Here is a 13653-nt window from a genome sequence, read left to right as displayed (position 1 = left end):
GTGGGAGACTGTCTGGGAATCCGTGGTGCACTTGAATTTTTATTATGTCGTTTAGATTTTGTTTCACAATCGATTAAAAAGGACTATGGATTAAAGCCTTTAATGTCAATGGCCATTCTAAGCTGAATGTCCCTGCTCTCGTCAGATTGCAGAAGTTACACAGCTTAAGGCCTCACTAGTACCAGTGTGGGAGACTGTCTGGGAATCCGTGGTGCGGTTGACTTTTTATTACGTTGTTTAGATTTTGTTTCACAATAGATTAAATAGGACTATGGATTAAGGCTTTTAATGTCAATGGCCATTCTAAGCTGAATGTGCCTGCTCTCGTCAGATCGCAGAAGTTACACAGCTTAAGGCCTCGCTAGTACCAGTGTGGGAGACTGTCTGGGAATCCGTGGTGCGGTTGACTTTTTATTATGTCGTTTAGATTTTGTTTCACAATAGATTAAATAGGACTATGGATTAAAGCATTTAACGTCAATGGCCATTCTAAGCTGAATGTGCCTGCTCTCGTCAGATCGCAGAAGTTGCACAGCTTAAGGCCTCGCTAGTACCAGTGTGGGAGACTGTCTGGGAATCCGTGGAGCGGTTGAATTTTTATTATGTCGTTTCGATTTTGTTTCACAATCGATTAAAAAAGACTATGGATTAAAGCATTTAATGTCAATGGCCATTCTAAGCTGAATGTCCCTGCTCTCGTCAGATCGCAGAAGTTACACAGCTTAAGGCCTCGCTAGTACCAGAGTGGGAGACTGTCTGGGAATCCGTGGTGCGGTTGCCTTTTTATTATGTCGTTTAGATTTTGTTTCACAATCGATTAAAAAGGACTATGGATTACAGCATTTAATGTCAATGGCCATTGTAAGCTGAATGTGCCTGCTCTCGTCCGATCGCAGAAGTTACACAGCTTAAGGCCCTGCTAGTACCAGTGTGGGAGACTGTCTGGGAATCCGTGGTGCGGTTGACTTTTTATTATGTCGTTTAGATTTTGTTTCACAATCGATTAAATAGGACTATGGATTAAAACATTTAACGTCAATGGCCATTCTAAGCTGAATGTGCCTGCTCTCGTCAGAACGCAGAAGTTACATAGCTTAAGGCCTCGCTAGTACCAGTGTGGGAGACTGTCTGGGAATCCGTGGTGCGGTTGACTTTATATTATGTTGTTTAGATTTTGTTTCACAATAGATTAAATAGGACTATGGATTAAGGCTTTTAACGTCAATGGCCATTCTAAGCTGAATGTGCCTGCTCTCGTCAGATCGCAGAAGTTACACAGCTTAAGGCCTCGCTAGTACCAGTGTGGGAGACTGTCTGGGAATCCGTGGTGCGGTTGACTTTTTATTATGTCGTTTAGATTTTGTTTCACAATCGATTAAAAAGGACTATGGATTAAAGCATTTAATGTCAATGGCCATTCGAAGCTGAATGTGCCTGCTCTCGTTAGATCGCAGAAGTTACACAGCTTAACGCCTCGCTATTACCAGTGTGGGAGACTGTCTGGGAATCCAGGGTGCGGTTGACTTTTTATTATGTCGTTTAGATTTTGTTTCACAATAGATTAAATAGGACTATGGATTAAAGCATTTAACGTCAATGGCCATTCTAAGCTGAATGTGCCTGCTCTCGTCAGATCGCAGAAGTTACACAGCTTAAACCCTCGCTAGTACCAGTGTGGGAGACTGTCTGGGAATCCGTGGTGCGGTTGACTTTTTATTATGTCGTTTAGATTTTGTTTCACAATAGATTAAATAGGACTATGGATTAAAGCATTTAACGTCAATAGCCATTCTAAGCTGAATGTGCCTGCTCTCGTCAGAACGCAGAAGTTACACAGCTTAAGGCCTCGCTAGTACCAGTGTGGGAGACTGTCTGGGAATGCGTGGTGCGGTTGAATTTTTATTATGTCGTTTAGATTTTGTTTCACAATCGATTAAAAAGGACTATGGATTAAAGCCTTTAATGTCAATGGCCATTCTAGGCTGAATGTCCCTGCTCTCGTCAGATCGCAGAAGTTACACAGCTTAAGGCCTCGCTAGTACCAGTGTAGAAGACTGTCTGGGAATCCGTGGTGCGGTTGACTTTTTATTATGTTGTTTAGATTTTGTTTCACAATAGATTAAATAGGACTATGGATTAAGGCTTTTAATGTCAATGGCCATTCTAAGCTGAATGTGCCTGCTCTCGTCAGATCGCAGAAGTTACACAGCTTAAGGCCTCGCTAGTACCAGTGTGGGAGACTGTCTGGGAATTCGTGGTGCGGTTGACTTTTTATTATGTCGTTTAGATTTTGTTTCACAATCGATTAAAAAGGACTATGGATTAAAGCATTTAATGTCAATGGCCATTCTAAGCTGAATGTGCCTTCTCTCGTTAGATCGCAGAAGTTACACAGCTTAACGCCTCGCTAGTACCAGTGTGGGAGACTGTCTGGGAATCCGTGGTGCGGTTGAATTTTTATTATGTCGTTTAGATTTTGTTTCACAATCGATTGAAAAGGACTATGGATTAAAGCATTTAATGTCAATGGCCATTCTAAGCTGAATGTCCCTGCTCTCGGCAGATCGCAGAAGTTACATAGCTTAAGGTCTCGCTAGTACCAGTGTGGGAGACTGTCTGGGAATCCGTGGTGCGGTTGACTTTTTATTAAGTAGTTTAGATTTTGTTTCACAATCGATTAAAAAGGACTATGGATTAAAGCATTTACTGTCAATGGCCATTCTAAGCTGAATGTGCCTGCCCTCGTCAGATCGCAGAAGTTACATAGCTTAAGGCCTCGCTAGTACCAGTGTGGGAGACTGTCTGGGAATCCGTGGTGCGGTTGACTTTTTATTATGTCGTTTAGATTTTGTTTCACAATCGATTAAAAAGGACTATGGATTAAAGCATTTAATGTCAATGGCCATTCTAAGCTGAATGTGCCTGCTCTCGTCAGATCGCAGAAGTTACACAGCTTAAGGCCTCGCTAGTACCAGTGTGGGAGACTGTCTGGGAATCCGTGGTGCGGTTGACTTTTTATTATGTCGTTTAGATTTTGTTTCACAATAGATTAAATAGGACTATGGATTAAAGCATTTAACGTCAATAGCCATTCTAAGCTGAATGTGCCTGCTCTCGTCCGAACGCAGAAGTTACACAGCTTAAGGCCTCACTAGTACCAGTGTGGGAGACTGTCTGGGAATCCGTGGTGCGGTTGAATTTTTATTATGTCGTTTAGATTTTGTTTCACAATCGATTAAAAAGGACTATGGATTAAAGCCTTTAATGTCAATGGCCATTCTAAGCTGAATGTACCTGCTCTCGTCAGATCGCAGAAGTTGCACAGCTTAAGGCCTCGCTAATACCAGTGTGGGAGACTGTCTGGGAATACGTGGAGCGGTTGAATTTTTATTATGTCGTTTCGATTTTGTTTCACAATCGATTAAAAAGGACTATGGATTAAAGCATTTAATGTCAATGGCCATTCTAAGCTGAATGTCCCTGCTCTCGTCAGATCGCAGAAGTTACACAGCTTAAGGCCTCGCTAGTACCAGTGTGGGAGACTGTCTGGGAAGCCGTGGTGCGGTTGACTTTTTATTATGTCGTTTAGATTTTGTTTCACAATCGATTAAAAAGGACTATGGATTAAAGCATTTAATGTCAATGGCCATTCTAAGCTGAATGTGCCTGCTCTCGTCAGATCGCAGAAGTTACACAGCTTAAGGCCTCGCTAGTACCAGTGTGGGAGACTGTCTGGGAGTCCGTGGTGCGGTTTCCTTTTTATTATGTCGTTTAGATTTTGTTTCACAATAGATTAAATAGGACTATGGATTAAAGCATTTAACGTCAATAGCCATTCTAAGCTGAATGTGCCTGCTCTCGGCCGAACGCAGAAGTTACACAGCTTAAGGCCTTGCTAGTACCAGTGTGGGAGACTGTCTGGGAATCCGTGGTGCGGTTGACTTTTTATTACGTTGTTTAGATTTTGTTTCACAATAGATTAAATAGGACTATGGATTAAAGCTTTTAATGTCAATGGCCATTCTAAGCTGAATGTGCCTGCTCTCGTCAGATCGCAGAAGTTACACAGCTTAAGGCCTCGCTAGTACCAGTGTGGGAGACTGTCTGGGAATCCGTGGTGCGGTTGACTTTTTATTATGTCGTTTAGATTTTGTTTCACAATAGATTAAATAGGACTATGGATTAAAGCATTTAACGTCAATGGCCATTCCAAGCTGAATGTGCCTGCTCTCGTCAGATCGCAGAAGTTGCACAGCTTAAGGCCTCGCTAGTACCAGTGTGGGAGACAGTCTGGGAATCCGTGGAGCGGTTGAATTTTTATTATGTCGTTTCGATTTTGTTTCACAATCGATTAAAAAGGACTATGGATTAAAGCATTTAATGTCAATGGCCATTCTAAGCTGAATGTCCCTGCTCTCGTCGGATCGCAGAAGTTACACAGCTTAAGGCCTCGCTAGTACCAGTGTGGGAGACTGTCTGGGAATCCGTGGTGCGGTTGACTTTTTATTATGTCGTTTAGATTTTGTTTCACAATCGATTAAAAAGGACTATGGATTACAGCATTTAATGTCAATGGCCATTGTAAGCTGAATGTGCCTGCTCTCGTCCGATCGCAGAAGTTACACAGCTTAAGGCCCTGCTAGTACCAGTGTGGGAGACTGTCTGGGAATCCGTGGTGCGGTTGACTTTTTATTATGTCGTTTAGATTTTGTTTCACAATAGATTAAATAGGACTATGGATTAAAACATTTAACGTCAATGGCCATTCTAAGCTGAATGTGCCTGCTCTCGTCAGAACGCAGAAGTTACATAGCTTAAGGCCTCGCTAGTACCAGTGTGGGAGACTGTCTGGGAATCCCTGGTGCGGTTGACTTTTTATTATGTTGTTTAGATTTTGTTTCACAATAGATTAAATAGGACTATGGATTAAGGCTTTTAATGTCAATGGCCATTCTAAGCTGAATGTGCCTGCTCTCGTCAGATCGCAGAAGTTACACAGCTTAAGGCCTCGCTAGTACCAGTGTGGGAGACTGTCTGGGAATCCGTGGTGCCGTTGACTTTTTATTATGTCGTTTAGATTTTGTTTCACAATCGATTAAAAAGGACTATGGATTAAAGCATTTAATGTCAATGGCCATTCGAAGCTGAATGTGCCTGCTCTCGTTAGATCGCAGAAGTTACACAGCTTAACGCCTCGCTATTACCAGTGTGGGAGACTGTCTGGGAATCCAGGGTGCGGTTGACTTTTTATTATGTCGTTTAGATTTTGTTTCACAATAGATTAAATAGGACTATGGATTAAAGCATTTAACGTCAATGGCCATTCTAAGCTGAATGTGCCTGCTCTCGTCAGATCGCAGAAGTTACAGTTACACAGCTTAATCCCTCGCTAGTACCAGTGTGGGAGACTGTCTGGGAATCCGTGGTGCGGTTGACTTTTTATTATGTCGTTTAGATTTTGTTTCACAATAGATTAAATAGGACTATGGATTAAAGCATTTAACGTCAATAGCCATTCTAAGCTGAATGTGCCTGCTCTCGTCAGAACGCAGAAGTTACACAGCTTAAGGCCTCGCTAGTACCAGTGTGGGAGACTGTCTGGGAATGCGTGGTGCGGTTGAATTTTTATTATGTCGTTTAGATTTTGTTTCACAATCGATTAAAAAGGACTATGGATTAAAGCCTTTAATGTCAATGGTTATTCTAGGCTGAATGTCCCTGCTCTCGTCAGATCGCAGAAGTTACACAGCTTAAGGCCTCGCTAGTACCAGTGTGGGAAACTGTCTGGGAATCCGTGGTGCGGTTGACTTTTTATTATGTTGTTTAGATTTTGTTTCACAATAGATTAAATAGGACTATGGATTAAGGCTTTTAATGTCAATGGCCATTCTAAACTGAATGTACCTGCTCTCGTCAGATCGCAGAAGTTACACAGCTTAAGGCCTCGCTAGTACCAGTGTGGGAGACTGTCTGGGAATTTGTGGTGCGGTTGACTTATTATTATGTCGTTTAGATTTTGTTTCACAATCGATTAAAAAGGACTATGGATTAAAGCATTTAATGTCAATGGCCATTCTAAGCTGAATGTGCCTTCTCTCGTTAGATCGCAGAAGTTACACAGCTTAACGCCTCGCTAGTACCAGTGTTGTAGACTGTCTGGGAATCCGTGGTGCGGTTGACTTTTTATTATGTCGTTTAGATTTTGTTTCACAATAGATTAAATAGGACTATGGATTAAAGAATTTAACGTCAATGGCCATTCTAAGCTGAATGTGCCTGCTCTCGTCAGATCGCAGAAGTTACACAGCTTAAGGCCTCGCTAGTACCAGTGTGGGAGACTGTCTGGGAATCCGTGGTGCGGTTGAATTTTTATTATGTCGTTTAGATTTTGTTTCACAATCGATTAAAAATGACTATGGATTAAAGCATTTAATGTCAATGGCCATTCTAAGCTGAATGTCCCTGCTCTCGTCAGATCGCAGAAGTTACACAGCTTAAGGCCTCGCTAGTACCGGTGTGGGAGACTGTCTGGGAATCCGTGGTGCGGTTGACCTTTTATTATGTCGTTTAGATTTTGTTTCACAATCGATTAAATAGGACTATGGATTAAGGCTTTTAATGTCAATGGCCATTCTAAGCTGAATGTGCCTCCTCTCGTCAGATCGCAGAAGTTACACAGCTTAAGGCCTCGCTAGTACCAGTGTGGGAGACTGTCTGGGAATTCGTGGTGCGGTTGACTTTTTATTATGTCGTTTAGATTTTGTTTCACAATAGATTAAAAAGGACTATGGATTAAAGCATTTAATGTCAATGGCCATTCTTAGCTGAATGTGCCTTCTCTCGTTAGATCGGAGAAGTTACACAGCTTAACGCCTCGCTAGTACCAGTGTGGGAGACTGTCTGGGAATCCGTGGTGCGGTTGCCTTTTTATTATGTCGTTTAGATTTTGTTTCACAATAGATTAAATAGGACTATGGATTAAAGCATTTAATGTCAATGGCCATTCTAAGCTGAATGTCCCTTCTCTCGTCAGATCGCAGAAGTTACACAGCTTAAGGCCTCGCTAGTACCAGTGTGGGAGACTGTCGGGGAATCCGTGGTGCGGTTGACTTTTTATTATGTCGTTTAGATTTTGTTTCACAATCGATTAAAAAGGACTATGGATTAAAGCATTTAATGTCAATGGCCATTCTAAGCTGAATGTGCCTGCTCTCGTCAGATCGCAGAAGTTACACAGCTTAAGGCCTCGCTAGTACCAGTGTGGGAGACTGTCTGGGAATCCGTGGTGCGGTGGCCTTTTTATTATGTCGTTTAGATTTTGTTTCACAATCGATTAAAAAGGACTATGGATTAAAGCATTTAATGTCAATGGCCATTCTAAGCTGAATGTGCCTGCTCTCATCAGATCGCAGAAGTTACACAGCTTAAGGCCTCACTAGTACCAGTGTGGGAGACTGTCTGGGAATCCGTGGTGCGGTTGACTTTTTATTATGTCGTTTAGATTTTGTTTCACAATCGATTAAAAAGGACTATGGATTAAAGCAGTTAATGTCAATGGCAATTCTAAGCTGAATGTGCCTGCTCTCGGCAGATCGCAGAAGTTACACAGCTTAAGGCCTCGCTAGTACCAGTGTGGGAGACTGTCTGGGAATCCGTGGTGCGGTTGACTTTTTATTATGTCGTTTAGATTTTGTTTCACAATAGATTAAATAGGACTATGGATTAAAGCATTTAACGTCAATGGCCATTCTAAGCTGAATGTGCCTGCTCTCGTCAGAACGCAGAAGTTACACAGCTTAAGGCCTCGCTAGTACCAGTTTGGGAGACTGTCTGGGAATCCGTGGTGCGGTTGAATTTTTATTATGTCGTTTAGATTTTGTTTCACAATAGATTAAAAAGGACTATGGATTAAAGCATTTAATGTCAATGGCCATTCTAAGCTGAATGTCCCTGCTCTCGTCAGATCGCAGAAGTTACACAGCTTAAGGCCTCGCTAGTACCAGTGTGGGAGACTGTCTGGGAGACTGTCTGGGAATCCGTGGTGCGGTTGACTATTTATTATGTTGTTTAGATTTTGTTTCACAATAGATTAAATAGGACTATGGATTAAGGCTTTTAACGTCAATGGCCATTCTAAGCGAAATGTGCCTGCTCTCGTCAGATCGCAGAAGTTACACAGTTAAGGCCTCGCTAGTACCAGTGTGGGAGACTGTCTGGGAATCCGTGGTGCGGTTGACTTTTTATTATGTCGTTTAGATTTTGTTTCACAATCGATTAAAAAGGACTATGGATTAAAGCATTTAATGTCAATGGCCATTCTAAGCTGAATGTGCCTGCTCTCGTTAGATCGCAGAAGTTACACAGCTTAACGCCTCACTAGTACCAGTGTGGGAGACTGTCTGGGAATCCGTGGTGCGGTTGACTTTTATTATGTCGTTTAGATTTTGTTTCACAATAGATTAAATAGGACTATGGATTAAAGCGTTTAACGTCAATGGCCATTCTAAGCTGAATGTGCCTGCTCTCGTCAGATCGCAGAAGTTACACAGCTTAAGGCCTCGCTAGTACCAGTGTGGGAGACTGTCTGGGAATCCGTGGTGCGGTTGAATTTTTATTATGTCGTTTAGATTTTGTTTCACAATCGATTAAAAAGGACTATGGATTAATGCATTTAATGTCAATGGCCATTCTAAGCTGAATGTCCCTGCTCTCGTCAGATCGCAGAAGTTACACAGCTTAAGGCCTCGCTAGTACCAGTGTGGGAGACTGTCTGGGAATCCGTGGTGCGGTTGACTTTTTATTATGTCGTTTAGATTTTGTTTCACAATCGATTAAAAAGGACTATGGATTAAAGCATTTAATGTCAATGGCCATTCTAAGCTGAATGTGTCTGCTCTCGTCAGATCGCAGAAGTTACACAGCTTAAGGCCTCGCTAGTACAAGTGTGGGAGACTGTCTGGGAATCCGTGGTGTGGTTGACTTTTTATTATGTTGTTTAGATTTTGTTTCACAATAGATTAAATAGGACTATGGATTAAGGGTTTTAATGTCAATGGCCATTCTAAGCTGAACGTGCCTGCTCTCGTCAGATCGCAGAAGTTACACAGCTTGAGGCCTCGCTAGTACCAGTGTGGGAGACTGTCTGTGAATCCGTGGTGCGGTTGACTTTTTATTATGTCGTTTAGATTTTGTTTCACAATAGATTAAATAGGACTATGGATTAAAGCATTTATCGTCAATGGCCATTCTAAGCTGAATGTGCCTGCTCTCGTCAGATCGCTGAAGTTACACAGCTTAAGGCCTCGCTAGTACCAGTGTGGGAGACTGTCTGGGAATCCGTGGTGTGGTTGAATTTTTATTATGTCGTTTAGATTTTGTTTCACAATCGATAAAAAAGGACTATGGATTAAAGCATTTAATGTCAATGGCCATTCTAAGCTGAATGTCCCTGCTCTCGTCAGATCGCAGAAGTTACACAGCTTAAGGCCTCGCTAGTACCAGTGTGGGAGACTGTCTGGGAATCCGTGGTGCGGTTGACTTTTTATTATGTTGTTTAGATTTTGTTTCACAATAGATTAAATAGGACTATGGATTAAGGCTTTTTATGTCAATGGCCATTCTAAGCTGAATGTGCCTGATCTCGTCAGATTGCAGAAGTTACAAAGCTTAAGGCCTTGCTAGTACCAGTGTGGGAGACTGTCTGGGAATCCTTGGTGCGGTTGACTTTTTATTATGTCGTTTAGATTTTGTTTCACAATCGATTAAAAAGGACTATGGATTAAAGCATTTAATGTCAATGGCCATTCTAAGCTGAATGTGCCTGCTCTCGTCAGATCGCAGAAGTTACTCAGCTTAACGCCTTGCTAGTACCAGTGTGGGAGACAGTCTGGGAATCCGTGGTGCGGTGGAATTTTATTATGTCGTTTAGATTTTGTTTCACAATCGATTAAAAAGGACTATGGATTAACCCCTTCCCGCTCCTTGACGTACTATTACGTCATGGCAGCTGTATCGTTCGCGCTCCATGACGTAATAGTACGTCACGGGAGTAACGGCCGTTTCGGCCGTCCTCCCGACACATACAGGAGCTGTGACGCTGCTGTCTTGTTCAGCAGCTGTCACAGCTCCTACAGCGGGGACCGATCGCTGTGTCCCCGCTGATTAAACCCCTTAAAAAGCCGCGTTCTATAGAGATCGCGGCTTTTTAGGGGTTAAGCTGCCATCGCCGGCCTGCTACGCGATAGCGGCCGGCGATGGTGACTATGGCAACCGGACACCAAACAATGGCGTCCGGCGATGCCATAGACGGAAGCCTAGTGGGTCCTGACAACGTCAGGACCCACTATGCTTGCTGTCAGTGAGTAGCTGACAGTTCTAATACACTGCACTACGCATGTAGTGCAGTGTATTAGAATAGCGATCAGGGCCTCCTGCCCTCATGTCCCCTAGTGGGACAAAGTAATAAAGTAAAAAAAAAGTTAAAAAAGTTGTGTAAAAATAAGAAAATAAAAGATTTAAAAAGTATTAAAAGTAAAAATCCCCCTTTTTCCCTTATCAGTCCTTTATTATTAATAAAAATATATAAACAAACAAATAAACTATACATAATTGGTATCACCGCGTCCGTAACGGCCTGAACTACAAAATTATTTCATTATTTATCCCGCACGGTGAACGCCGTAAAAAAAATAAATAATAAACCGAACCACAATCACAATTCTTTGGTCACTTCACCTCCCAAAAAATGGAATAAAAAGAGATCAAAAAGTCGCATGTACCTAAAAATGGTACTGATCGAAACTACAGTTCGTTACGCAAAAATAAGTCCTCGCACGGCTTTATTGATTGAAAAATAAAAACGTTATGGCTCTTAGAATAAGGTAACACAAAAAGTGAATGATTGTTTACAAAACGTATTTTATTGTGCAAACGCCATAAGACCATAAAAAACTATAAACATCTGGTATCGCCGTAATCGTATCGCCCTGCAGAATAAAGTGAATATGTCATTTATAGCGCACGGTGAACGCTGTAAAAAAAAACCAAAAAAAAAAACAATCGTACAATTGCTGTTTTTTAGTCACCACGCCACCTAAAAATAGAATAAAAACTGATCAAAAAGCCGCATGCACCCCAAGAAAACTACAATGGATTCCTCAAGGGGTCTAGTTTCCAAATTGGGGTCACTTTTGGGGGGTTCCCAATGTTTTGGCACCACAAGACCTCTTCAAACCGGACATGGTGCCTAATAAAAAAAGATGCTTCAAAATCCACTAGGTGCTCCTTTGCTTCGGAGGCCGATGCTTCAGCCCATTACCGCACGAGGGCCACATGTGGGATATTTCTCAAAACTGCAGAATCTGGGCAATAAGTATTAAGTTGCGTTTCTCTGATAAATCCTTTTGTGTTATAAAAAAAATGGTATAAAGAGGATTTTCTTACCAAAAAAAAAATGTAAATTTCACCTCTACTTTGCTCTAAATTCCTGTGAAACACCTAAAGGGTTATAAACTTTCTAAATGCTGTTGTGGATACTTTGAGGGGTCTAGTTTCTAAAATGGGGTGTTTGATAGGGGTTTCTAATATATGGGCCCCTCAAAGCAACTTCAGAACTGAACTGGAACCTAAAAAAATAAATAAATGAGGCAATACTTCGCTTCTTACATTATACTGATAATGAGCCGTGCCCACCCCGAGATGACCCCAGTTTTGACCGTTTGTATAAACGGAGACCCCTATTAGACCGTTCCAGTGCCCGGTTTTCCCAAGCATACACCCCTGAGAAGTGTATTTCTATTGATGAGTCCCTGGTACATTTTAAAGGGAGGGTTCAATTCCGCGAGTACCTGCCGGGTAAGAGGGCAAGGTATGGCGTGAAGATGTATAAGCTGTGAGAGTGCATCAGGGTATACCTACAGGTTTAGGATATATGAAGGAAAGGCCACCCCCAAACCAGACTGCATCCTGGACTACAATAGGTACATGGGAGGGATGGACTTGTAAGATCAAGCCCTGAAGCCCTACAGCGCCATGCGGTGTGGTATAAGAAGCTGGCCGGGCACATCATACAGATGGCATTATACAATGCGTACATGCTACGTCGATGTGCAGGCCAGACGGGAACTTTCCTGGAATTTCAAGAGGTGATTATCAAGAACCTAATCTTTAGGGACCAAGAAGGGGGGGGGGCACCCAGTACTTCTGGAAGCGAGCCCACACGCATCGTACCAGGGCAACACTTTCCAGGAGAAGTTCCCCAAACTGGCAAGAAGGGAAAAAGTCAAAAGAGGTGCAAAGTCTGCTATAAGAGGGGGATAAGGGATGACACAATATATCAATGTGACACGTGTCCCGAATAACCAGAGCTCTGTATGAAAGTGTTTTAAAATTTATCATACATCCCTTGGTTTATAATTTACCCCAATTTTACTTACCCTGATGCACTCCACACAGCTTATCCCCCCTCGTCTTTCCCCTCTGATCCCTGCTGTGTGTCCAGGCAGCTGATAACAGCCACATGTAGGGTATTGCCATACCCGGGAGAACCCACATTACAGTTTATGGGGTGTAGGTCTCCGGTCAAAATGCTCACTACACATGTAGATGAATGCCTTAAGGGTGTAGTTTTTAAAACGGGGTCACTTCTTGGGGGTTTCAACTGTTCTGGTACCTCAGGGGCTTCTTCATACATGACTTCGCACTAGAAAATCCCCAGTAGGCCAAATGGTGGTCCTTTCCTTCTGAGCCCTCCCATGGGCCCAAATGGCAGTTTATCACAACAAATGGGGTATTGCGGCCCTCAGAACAAATTGCGCAACAGAATGGGGTATTTTGTTTCTTGTGAAAATAAGAAATTTTCAGCCAAAACTACATATTATTTGAAAAAAATAATTTTGTTTTCATTCCCAGCCCAATTCAAATAAGTTCTGTGAAAAAACTATGGGGTCAAAATGGTCACAACACCCATAAATGAAGTCCTTGAGGGGTGTAGTTTCCAAAATGGGGTCATTTGTGGTTGGTTTCTATTGCTTTGATACCTCTGGGGCTCTGCAAATGCGACATGGCACCCGAAAACCAATCCAGCAAAATCTGGACTCCAAAGAACACACAGCGCTCCTTTCCTTCTGAGCCCTCCCATGGGCCCAAACGGCAGTTTATCACCACAAATGGGGTATTGCCGCACTCAGGACAAATTGGGCAACAGAATGGAGTATTTTATTTCTTGTGAAAATAAGAATTTTTGAGCTAAAATGACATATTATTGGAAAAAATATATATTTTTTTAATTCCCAGCCCAATTCAAATTAGTTCTGTGAAGAAACTATGGAGTCTAAATGGTCACATTACCCATAAATGAATTCCTTGAGGGGTGTAGTTTCCAAAATGGGGTCACTTCTGGTGGGTTTCCATTGCTTTGATACCTCTGGGGCTCTGCAAATGCGACATGGCACCCGAAAACCAAACCAGCAAAATCTGTACTCCAAAGAACACACAGCGCTCCTTCCCTTCTGAGGCCTCCCATGGGCCCAAACGGCAGTTTATTGCCACAAATGGGGTATTGATGCACTCAGGAGAAATTGGGCAACAAAATTGAGTATTTTGTTCCCTGTGAAAATAAGAAATTTTGGTAAAAAATTACATCTTATTGGAAAA

The 13653-nt window shown here is 42.3% G+C and overlaps 39 pseudogenes; all 39 read left to right on the top strand.

Moving 5' to 3' along the window:
- Positions 1 to 104: 104 nt before the first annotated feature.
- On the top strand, positions 105 to 223 carry LOC142671831 (5S ribosomal RNA; annotated as a pseudogene).
- A 67-nt stretch (positions 224 to 290) lies between these two features.
- Positions 291 to 409, top strand: LOC142672848 (5S ribosomal RNA; annotated as a pseudogene).
- Positions 410 to 662: 253 nt separating this feature from the next.
- On the top strand, positions 663 to 781 carry LOC142671239 (5S ribosomal RNA; annotated as a pseudogene).
- A 67-nt stretch (positions 782 to 848) lies between these two features.
- On the top strand, positions 849 to 967 carry LOC142672185 (5S ribosomal RNA; annotated as a pseudogene).
- Positions 968 to 1034: 67 nt separating this feature from the next.
- LOC142673075 (5S ribosomal RNA) lies at positions 1035 to 1153 on the top strand (annotated as a pseudogene).
- Positions 1154 to 1220: 67 nt separating this feature from the next.
- Positions 1221 to 1339, top strand: LOC142671542 (5S ribosomal RNA; annotated as a pseudogene).
- A 253-nt stretch (positions 1340 to 1592) lies between these two features.
- Positions 1593 to 1711, top strand: LOC142672527 (5S ribosomal RNA; annotated as a pseudogene).
- Positions 1712 to 1778: 67 nt separating this feature from the next.
- On the top strand, positions 1779 to 1897 carry LOC142671456 (5S ribosomal RNA; annotated as a pseudogene).
- Positions 1898 to 1964: 67 nt separating this feature from the next.
- On the top strand, positions 1965 to 2083 carry LOC142671634 (5S ribosomal RNA; annotated as a pseudogene).
- A 67-nt stretch (positions 2084 to 2150) lies between these two features.
- Positions 2151 to 2269, top strand: LOC142673153 (5S ribosomal RNA; annotated as a pseudogene).
- A 439-nt stretch (positions 2270 to 2708) lies between these two features.
- Positions 2709 to 2827, top strand: LOC142671994 (5S ribosomal RNA; annotated as a pseudogene).
- A 67-nt stretch (positions 2828 to 2894) lies between these two features.
- LOC142672846 (5S ribosomal RNA) lies at positions 2895 to 3013 on the top strand (annotated as a pseudogene).
- Positions 3014 to 3080: 67 nt separating this feature from the next.
- Positions 3081 to 3199, top strand: LOC142671320 (5S ribosomal RNA; annotated as a pseudogene).
- A 253-nt stretch (positions 3200 to 3452) lies between these two features.
- LOC142672934 (5S ribosomal RNA) lies at positions 3453 to 3571 on the top strand (annotated as a pseudogene).
- Positions 3572 to 3638: 67 nt separating this feature from the next.
- Positions 3639 to 3757, top strand: LOC142672104 (5S ribosomal RNA; annotated as a pseudogene).
- Positions 3758 to 3824: 67 nt separating this feature from the next.
- Positions 3825 to 3943, top strand: LOC142671772 (5S ribosomal RNA; annotated as a pseudogene).
- A 67-nt stretch (positions 3944 to 4010) lies between these two features.
- On the top strand, positions 4011 to 4129 carry LOC142672845 (5S ribosomal RNA; annotated as a pseudogene).
- A 253-nt stretch (positions 4130 to 4382) lies between these two features.
- Positions 4383 to 4501, top strand: LOC142671317 (5S ribosomal RNA; annotated as a pseudogene).
- Positions 4502 to 4568: 67 nt separating this feature from the next.
- Positions 4569 to 4687, top strand: LOC142672184 (5S ribosomal RNA; annotated as a pseudogene).
- Positions 4688 to 4754: 67 nt separating this feature from the next.
- Positions 4755 to 4873, top strand: LOC142671863 (5S ribosomal RNA; annotated as a pseudogene).
- Positions 4874 to 4940: 67 nt separating this feature from the next.
- On the top strand, positions 4941 to 5059 carry LOC142671143 (5S ribosomal RNA; annotated as a pseudogene).
- A 445-nt stretch (positions 5060 to 5504) lies between these two features.
- LOC142671455 (5S ribosomal RNA) lies at positions 5505 to 5623 on the top strand (annotated as a pseudogene).
- Positions 5624 to 5690: 67 nt separating this feature from the next.
- On the top strand, positions 5691 to 5809 carry LOC142672201 (5S ribosomal RNA; annotated as a pseudogene).
- A 67-nt stretch (positions 5810 to 5876) lies between these two features.
- LOC142671245 (5S ribosomal RNA) lies at positions 5877 to 5995 on the top strand (annotated as a pseudogene).
- A 253-nt stretch (positions 5996 to 6248) lies between these two features.
- Positions 6249 to 6367, top strand: LOC142671442 (5S ribosomal RNA; annotated as a pseudogene).
- Positions 6368 to 6434: 67 nt separating this feature from the next.
- On the top strand, positions 6435 to 6553 carry LOC142672943 (5S ribosomal RNA; annotated as a pseudogene).
- Positions 6554 to 6620: 67 nt separating this feature from the next.
- On the top strand, positions 6621 to 6739 carry LOC142672013 (5S ribosomal RNA; annotated as a pseudogene).
- Positions 6740 to 6992: 253 nt separating this feature from the next.
- Positions 6993 to 7111, top strand: LOC142672674 (5S ribosomal RNA; annotated as a pseudogene).
- Positions 7112 to 7178: 67 nt separating this feature from the next.
- LOC142671801 (5S ribosomal RNA) lies at positions 7179 to 7297 on the top strand (annotated as a pseudogene).
- A 67-nt stretch (positions 7298 to 7364) lies between these two features.
- LOC142671224 (5S ribosomal RNA) lies at positions 7365 to 7483 on the top strand (annotated as a pseudogene).
- A 67-nt stretch (positions 7484 to 7550) lies between these two features.
- On the top strand, positions 7551 to 7669 carry LOC142672034 (5S ribosomal RNA; annotated as a pseudogene).
- A 67-nt stretch (positions 7670 to 7736) lies between these two features.
- Positions 7737 to 7855, top strand: LOC142671350 (5S ribosomal RNA; annotated as a pseudogene).
- A 450-nt stretch (positions 7856 to 8305) lies between these two features.
- On the top strand, positions 8306 to 8424 carry LOC142672307 (5S ribosomal RNA; annotated as a pseudogene).
- A 66-nt stretch (positions 8425 to 8490) lies between these two features.
- On the top strand, positions 8491 to 8609 carry LOC142671441 (5S ribosomal RNA; annotated as a pseudogene).
- Positions 8610 to 8676: 67 nt separating this feature from the next.
- LOC142673050 (5S ribosomal RNA) lies at positions 8677 to 8795 on the top strand (annotated as a pseudogene).
- A 67-nt stretch (positions 8796 to 8862) lies between these two features.
- Positions 8863 to 8981, top strand: LOC142672394 (5S ribosomal RNA; annotated as a pseudogene).
- Positions 8982 to 9048: 67 nt separating this feature from the next.
- LOC142671737 (5S ribosomal RNA) lies at positions 9049 to 9167 on the top strand (annotated as a pseudogene).
- Positions 9168 to 9234: 67 nt separating this feature from the next.
- LOC142672416 (5S ribosomal RNA) lies at positions 9235 to 9353 on the top strand (annotated as a pseudogene).
- A 67-nt stretch (positions 9354 to 9420) lies between these two features.
- Positions 9421 to 9539, top strand: LOC142673049 (5S ribosomal RNA; annotated as a pseudogene).
- The last annotated feature ends 4114 nt before the right edge of the window (positions 9540 to 13653 follow it).

This window comes from Rhinoderma darwinii, assembly GCF_050947455.1.
Source record: "Rhinoderma darwinii isolate aRhiDar2 chromosome 1 unlocalized genomic scaffold, aRhiDar2.hap1 SUPER_1_unloc_28, whole genome shotgun sequence".
NCBI classification, from domain to species: Eukaryota; Metazoa; Chordata; class Amphibia; order Anura; family Rhinodermatidae; genus Rhinoderma; species Rhinoderma darwinii.
Note: the sequence above shows the minus strand (reverse complement) of the source record. Positions and strands in the feature narration are given on the sequence as shown.